Source organism: Gekko japonicus, unplaced genomic scaffold (genome assembly GCF_001447785.1).
Source record: "Gekko japonicus isolate JY-2015 unplaced genomic scaffold, Gekko_japonicus_V1.1 scaffold2999, whole genome shotgun sequence".
Taxonomy (NCBI): Eukaryota; Metazoa; Chordata; class Lepidosauria; order Squamata; family Gekkonidae; genus Gekko; species Gekko japonicus.
Genome location: NW_015176538.1, coordinates 137,574 through 145,996, shown reverse-complemented (window position 1 = coordinate 145,996; position 8,423 = coordinate 137,574). Strand labels below are relative to the sequence as shown.

The 8,423-nt window shown below is 47.0% G+C and overlaps 1 protein-coding gene across 1 annotated transcript in view; it reads left to right on the top strand.

The window, feature by feature from the left end:
- Positions 1-8,423, top strand: part of ITSN2 (intersectin 2) — a gene marked incomplete at its 5' end in the record, with an annotated part of 77,032 nt that overhangs the window by 50,721 nt on the left and 17,888 nt on the right.

Below are 8,423 nucleotides of genomic sequence, written 5' to 3'. Positions count from 1 at the left end.
GCTGTCCTTGAAAAAGAGCAGTTTGTGTCAGAGTTCTCTCAGCCCCACCCACCTCACAGGGTGTCTGTTATGGGGAGGGGAAGGGAAAGGAGTTTGTAAGCCGCTCTGAGACGCCAAGTGAAGGGTGGGGTATAAATCCAATCTCTTCTTCTTCTTCTTCTTCGTCTTCTTCCCAGTCACCGCCCTCTGTTCCCCAGCTGGTATAGTTTTCCCTCCAAAACCTCCTGTTACCCAATCACAGGGTCCAGAGGGAACCTGGGAAATGTAGGCCCTGATGATTACTCCAATACAGGCTTCCCTGGAGCCAGTAGGCCTCCCCATAGCCTTCAGGCCACACCATAGTAGGCCCAGGATCATGACAAACGTGATGCCTATTCTGCGATTCTTTTGCACAGTGAGAAGTATTGTGTTGTGCTCCGCCTCCTGCTGCAGCCATTTGAGGTTTGGCTCCACCTCCTGCAGCTGTCATTTTGGCAGTCACTCCCCATCAAAATTTGAAAGGTGGTCACGTGCTCAAAAAGGTTGGGGACCACTGCTTTAGATACTAAGCCTTCCTTACTTTGTAACCATCGCATATCAGTTTGGCAGGTCAGTTGTAGACAGGCAAATACAAATTTAGATTACGGCAGGGCTATTTTTAGGCTGGAACGCACAGAAACGGAGTTCCGGCTGGCTTCACAGAGTTCCGGCTGGCTCCCAAGTTGGCCATGCCCAGCAGGAACTCATTAGCATAATAGGCCACACCCAACAGCAGAAACTCATTAGGATTGGCTACATTAGGGGTGTGTGGCCTAACATGCAAAGGAGTTCCTGCTACAAAAAAGCCCTGGGTTTGAACAACAAACAAGGTAAACAGAATAAGAAGTAAAAGGTGGGTGTGGCTGGATGAGCACATGTCTGGTAACATGGCGGTGTGGCCTAATATGCCAATGATCTGTGCTGTCAGGGGGTGTGGCCTAATATGCTAATGAGTTCCTGCTGGGCTTTTTCTACAAAAAAAAGCCCTGGATTACGGTCTTTTTTATTAGGTTATATGTTAGCTCTCGGGGTTGGATGGGTGTGTTCATGTCTGCATAGAGAGCTTACTACTCTTGAGTTTCTAAAACCGTTTCTGAGTTTCACCCTTTTTATAGCTTCTGTTGGGTGTGGCCTGTTATGATAATGAGTTCCTGCTGGGCTTTTTCTACAAAAAAAGCCCTGGATTACGGTCTTTTTTATTAGGTTATATGTTAGCTGCTTTTCCTCCAAAATAGTGATCAACGTATCTCGGGGTTGGATGGGTGTGTTCATGTCCGCATAGAGAGCTTACTTCTCTTGAGTTTCTAAAACCATTTCTGAGTTTCACCCTTTTTATAGCTTCCATAATAACACACTTGTGACAATCGCGAAGCTGTTGAAGGATATATCAGAATTTCCAGCTTTGTTGTGTGGAAGCAATGACTTTCATATGGCACCAGTTTGCATTTTTAGTGTAGATGTGCCTCTTGGGTGCAGTTCACAGGCTGGGAGTGGATTTGAAATTTATAAGGTAGACAACACGCATGCACGGAATACCAAAATCTTTATCCAGTTGCGATGTGGCTGGTGCCCCTGTGGCTGTTACCTTTTCCTAGCTGTTGCAGTACCAGTTTGCCCAATGTTTCACTTTCCCTTTGGCCAACGGCTCTTCTTCCTCCTCCATTGGAACTTGACTCCCAGCCCAACCTCTTTGCTCTTACCCCTTCCCCAACTTCTCCCATGATCCTCAAGGGAAAAGCAGACATAGCTGTGTATGTTTCATCTGTTGATATTTGAAATGGAGTTGCTTAATATTATGAACTGAGATCGAGGCAGCTTCTTGAACAAGTGATTTCATTTTATTCAGCTCATAACACAAGACAAGAATACATAGAACAAGGCTGACTTATATACGATTTGAACAGGCAAAACCACACCCAACAAACAGATAACAACCAATAGGAACATGGAGCTTGGAACCAATGAGAGTGGTTCCCGCTGAAGGCAAAGGCTTCTCTGATTGGCCCGTTAAGTCAATCCTTGCAATGCTCTTTTAATATGGACTGTGCATAAGCTCACTCATGTATTTATTACATTAATACATAACACTTGATCAGACATCCCAGTGTAATCTGTTTCGCTGTGGGTTCAGCCCATCACTGCGCGATCAAGATGGTGCAGATGGGCGAGCGTTTTATTTTTTTGCCTGCTTTTGTGCATGCGCATAAACGAGGGTGTAGTTTTTTGCACATGCGCTTTCCAACTTCTGGCAGTTGAGTGTCCGCTTTGATCGCTTGCCGGTCTTTCCACGGAGCACTGCGATCCCTTTGGTTCACAGTGAGCCGTGGTTGCCTGACAAAGATCACTACCTTTCCTGCACATTTTCAAAGCTGGCCTAGAGATGGGGACAATTATACGGTTATGTGCATATCGCTAAGTGACCCCAAAAAATGGAACCCAGTCGGAATGGCATGAGCAAACCATCCCGGCGGCCTGAGAGCGCACTTGAGAAATCAGATAGGGGAAAGTCTGTCCGTAGCCCGTCAGCAAGTATTAGGATCGGTCTTTCCCAGGTGTCTTTTTACTCTCTTTCAGGGCGGGGCAGAACAGGGTGCCGACGACGGCAGAACCATTCACAGATGTTGCTGTCTGACCATGCACTTTAATCTGTCTGGCATCAGCAGCTCTATCCGATCTAAAAGTGCATCTGAATGCAGCCATGACATACTTTTTCCATGCTCCTCAGCTTTGCGCGCCCTTGTTACAACTTCGATCCTATACCCTTTTTCTGCTAGGGAAAGCATTTTCTCTCCCGACCCCCACCACCCTTTCCCCCCTTCCACGTTCTCCTTGGGCTCAAATAACCCCTGTGGATATGGAAGACTATGGCAATGAGGGGGCAGCCCCTTGTAGTGATACTCTGCCTCACCTAGGTCAGATCAAAGCCAGTAAATCTTATTACCGTATCATTTTTGCCCTTGTGCTGATTCATTGTAGCAGAAGAAAGTTTGATTCCAGTGGCAGTTTTAAGATCAACAAAGTTTAATTCTGAGTATAAGCCTTCATGCTGCAGGCACGCTTCTTCAGATGCACATAAAAATACCCGATTGTTAATTGATGGGAACCGGACAATTACCGAAACTGTGGCACGATTTTGGGTAGCATGCTACGGCATCCGAAATACACGATCAAATATATAATAATAGTTGCCTAATAGTCTCTGTTTTATGTTCTTCTTTTTACTTTATTACGCTCAACTGTATTTTTATAGAGTTTTATTTTACTGTCCTAAATTCAGTTATATGAAGGTTATATTTAAGCGTGTGTGTTCCATGGCTTGTTGCCGTAATAAATGCCTGACTGACTGACTGACTACCCAGAATTCAACTTTGTTGGTCTTAAAGGTGCCCCTGGACTCAAACTTTGTTCTGTTGCTTCAGAGCGCATCATGGCCACCCACCTGAATCTTCATTGTGGACGAGGTCTTGGTAGATACCTCAGGAGTTGCATGAAATTTTAGATTTCTTGACACAAGTGGTTTTGGTATTGCCTGGTCTAAGAGAGGCTGGCTTAAAATCAGAGTTCTTATCGTCATCCTTGTTGTGGGGAGAGCCCCATGAAATCATCCCTTCCCAATACACTGCTGTTTCTTCGCCATTGATCAGGACAGTGACGTGCCATCAGTCCAGCGTTGCTTTGTGACCCTGGTGGGTTTTTTTTTTTAAATCTTCCACTTTCTGAGAGACATGCGCTGAAGAGGTGAATTTTGATGTTCAGAGTTCCCATCCCCTCATCTACTCATGTCATATCTGTTTATTTCAGAAATGTCTGTGCTGCCTCTCCAGAGAACCTGCTAGCGGCTGATTTTAAAAATAAGAGTGGTGTCTGGAATATGCATGTCAAATTTTCCTCTGTTTCCAGTTAACCCCCGATTTATACGTGATTGGCACGTCCCACTTTGAAGAATTCTGGGTTTAAAGCACCTGTCATTTGGTGGCTGTACCAAAACAGAGGGGTTTTTAACACAAACAACATCCCTTTTTTTTAACAAACACGTTTCTTCCTGTCCAAATAATCTAAAGGAATAAGCCCCTTGTATACTTTTAACTTATGCAAAACTTGTAGTCTTTTCCAGCAGCATATTAAAAAGATGCCTGGAATGACTATGATACTAACCAGGCCCCATTTTGGGGAAACTCTATTTTGTTAATCAGAATGTTAATTGAAATGTCTGACGTTTGGGACATCTTGACGACGGAAAATTTCTCCTACCGATTGGAGCGCACGAAAGGCCGTGGAATGTTTTGAGCATTTCCTTATAATTTGATTCACTTCTGTTTCCTTTTGTTGATTATAATCTTGAGAGAGGGATGAAAAATTGGCACATAATAGCAATTGGATACAATGACCACAGAAGAACAGTCATTGTCTTAATGATTTAGGATGGACTAGTTGGCTGCTTGTGATTACTAATAGTGGGGTGGAGCCTACCTCTATCCTGCCATTCTATAGAGCAAACTTTGGCAGCTTCCTTTCAGCCTAAGGCGACTTTGGCTAACATTATCATCATCATTATTAATTAATTAATTAATTTGATTTATATACCACCCTCCCCCACATGGGGCTCAGGGCAGTTAACGACAATTTATAAATACATTCCAATGAATACAATAATTATATTTTGGTGTAGTGGTTAAGTGCGTGGACTCTAATCTGGGAGAACCGGGTTTGATTCCCCACTCCTTCACTTGCTGCTGCTGGATGACCTTGGGCAAGCCATAGTTCTGTCAGAGCTGTCCTTGAAAAGAGCAATTTCTGTGCGCTGCATGCGCGTCAGCCGGATGTGACGTGATGACGCCGGGCACGCTGGGGGAAAACTATGTTTTCCCCTCAGATGGCTGCGGCCCCGCCCCCAGCGTGCCCGGCATCATCACATCACATCCGGCTGACGTGCACGCCAGGGTGGGGTTCCCCCTGGGGCCCGATTCTGCGGCAGCGGAAATCGGGCCTCCAAAGCGGGGGATTATCCACCCCCCGGGGGGACTTGGCAGCCCTAAATCTTAACCAGATGGTATTTGAGCATTATGAACCCTTTCTTAATGGGGGGGGGAGAGACAGGGAGGCCAGGCTTGTCGGTGAACCATTGCTGTCCTAAGCCATAGGCCTGGCGGAACATCTCTGTCTTACATGCCCTGGGGAACTGCTTTAGGTCCCGCAGGGGAGGGATGTTGTGAGGTGAAGAGTTCCACCAGGCTCCACTGGAGGAAAAGCCACTTGTTGGATGAAGGGTCCTCCTCAGGCTAATGGAGCCACCCTGTTATCAGCTGTGATTGGGCTAGTTATGTATTTTATGAGGACTGATCTATGAGAGATTCTTTTAATCCTCGGTGAATCTGTCTTTTTGTGGCACTCTGCAGTGTGTTCCTGTTCTCTTCTTTTAAAAAACGGATGGGGAGATAAAATTGAATCTGTCCTACTGCTTCAGACGAACGTGGCTACCCCGCCTGGAATGTTAATGTTATGAAGCAGTTGCTATTTAAGCCTGCCCTTTCAACCGATATAATGCAACAGCAGAGGCGACTTTCTTTAGAGATTAGACCGTTTCAGATTCTTTGTCTCTTTCTTTTAGAGTACGTTCTGCTGATCCCATTTATATGAAAGCTATACAAGCGTGAGGCCTCTGAAACAAAATATCGTTACGGTACACTCATGGTCCTAAATGAGGCAGCCATTCAGACAGATCCTGTCAGTCCATTCTCACAGAATTGCTTTACACAGTGAAAGGCAATGAGACCTTACTCTACTGCATTCTTGATTACACGGAGGCTGCTTCCATCGGGAAAGCGCTTCTGCAAGCAGAAGCAGCTATATTTATTTATACCCTGCCTTTCTACCCAATGGGAATCCCAACTGGCTTACCTCGTTCTCCTTTTCTCCATTTTATCCTCACGACAACCCTGTGAGGTAGGTTAGGCTGAGGAAGTGTGCCTGGCCCAGGGTCACCCAGCGAAGTTCCATGGCATGAGTGGGGATCTAAACCTGGCTCTCCCAGATCCTAGGCTAAAACTCTAATCACTACACTACCCAGAGATCCAAGCGACTGTCCTGTGAATAGGGTTGCCGGTCTCTGCTTTTGCAGGCTTTTGCCTGCTCCTGGCAAGCGGGGGGGAATCCCACCCCCAACTGACCCTTTTTGGGCCTACTTCCCATGGGGTGATGTTCTGGTTGGGGGACAAAACTCTATGGTTTGAAAACAAATTTACCACAGAGTTTTGCCCCGAACCCGGAGTGTCACCCCTGACTGGAAGTAGGCCCAAAAATGCCCAACATCACTTCCAGTCTCCTGGAAGGATGTCGGGAGACCCCTGCTGGCCAGGTATGTCAACATGGCAACCCTCCCTGTAAAAGACTTTGCTGAGAAAAGCTACATTTGGGGCCAGGAGCATCTTAAAAAGGTAAAGGTTCCCTTGCTCGAAAGCCAGTCGAGTCCGACTCTAGGGTTGCGGTGCTTATCTCCGTTTCAAAGCCGATGAGCCAGCGCTGTCCAAAGACGTTTTCCGTGGTCATGTGGCCGGCATGACTAAACACCAAGGCGCACGGAACGCTGTTCCCTTCCCACCGAAGTGGTCCCTATTTATCTACTTGCGATTTCTTGCTTTCGAACGGCTAGGTTGGCAGGAGCTGGAACTAGAGACGGGAGCTCACTCCGTCATGCGGCACACTCGGGTCTCGAACTGCTGAACTACTGACCTTCTACAGCCTGAAGTTCAGCATCTTAGCCACTTGAGCCACCGCAGATCCAGGAGCATCTTAGAGACCAACAACTTAGGAGCTTTTGAGAGTCAAAGCTCCCTTCATCAGATACTCTGAAAATCTTGTTGGTCTCTGAGGTGCCGCTGGACCCAAATCTCGCTGTCCTACTGCAGAGGAACACAGCTACCCTCTGAAACGTTGCTGAGAAAGCCACGGATCTGACACCAACTATTTGCATCACTTTTCAGTGCACCAACTATTTGCATCACTTTTCAGTGCGCCGGAACAGTCTCCCCCCTCCCATACACTTACAATTTGTTTCCAGTATTAGAGCTGTCACACGGAGGTGTTGGAAGCCCTTTTGTGTGATTTATTTTATTTATTTCTTTACTTCATACCCCGCCTTTCTCCCCTGTGGGGTTCCAAAGCAGCTTACATCGTTCTCCTCCTTTCCGTGTTACCCTCACAACAACTCTGTGAGGTAACTTAGGCTGAGAGTGTGCGCCTGGCTCGAGGTCACCCAGCAAGTTTCCATGCATGGCAGAGTGGGGACGCCAAGCTGGGTCTTCCGGATAGTCTAACCCCTATACCATGGTGCCTAACAATTCTTGTGCCTTTCCACATCAGCTCACGCCATGAAGCAGGAACTTTTGCGTTGGATCCAAAGGTGCTCTTCCACTGGCATTTACCCTGGTAAAAATGGCATTTCTGTTGGCAGAAGGGGTGATTTTTGCTATCTCCCCATCCAATTCAAGTCCCCCCCCCCCATACACGCACAATTGGCTTCCAGTATTAGAGCTGTCACATGGAGGTGTTGGAAGCCCTTCTGTGTGATTTATTTTATTTCTTTCTTTACTTCATACCCCGCCTTTCTCCCCTATGGGGACCCAAAGCAGCTTACATCGTTCTCCTCCTCTCCGTGTTACCCTCACGACAACTCTGTGAGGTAATTTAGGCTGAGAGTGTGCGCCTGGCCCGAGGTCACCCGGCAAGTTTCCATGCATGGCAGAGTGGGGACGCCAAGCCGGGGCTTCCGGATAGTCTAACCCCTATACCATGGTGCCTTCAGAACCAGTCGTGTAGCGTAAAGAAGTAACAATCCTTGTGCCTTTCCACATCAGCTCACGCCACGCAGCAGGAAATTTTGCGTTGGATCCAAAGGTGCTCTTCCACTGGCATTTACCCTGGTAAAAATGGCATTTCTGTTGGCAGAAGGGGTGATTTTTGCTATCTCCCCATCCCATTCAATCCCCAGACACACACAGACAATATTTAAGAAGAAGAAGAAGAGATTGGATTTATACCCCGCCCTTCACTTGGAGTCTCAGAGCGACTTACAAACTCCTTCCCCTTCCCCTCCCCACAACAGACACCCTGTGAGGTGGGTGGGGCTGAGAGAACTCTGACACAAACTGCTCTTTTATCCATGCCAATAAAGGTTTTGAATTGAAATTGAAATTGAACTGCTCTTTTTCGACAGCTGTGCCAGAGCTTGTGACTGACCCAAAGTCACACCAGCAGGTGCAAGTGGAGGAGTGGGGAATCAAACCCGGTTCTCCCAGATTAGAGTCCGCACACTTAACCACTACACCAAACTGGCTCTTTTATGTGGGTCCCTTCATCCCCAGCAGCACAACTGGGGGGAGGGGATGTAATCTGCTGGGGAGAGGCAG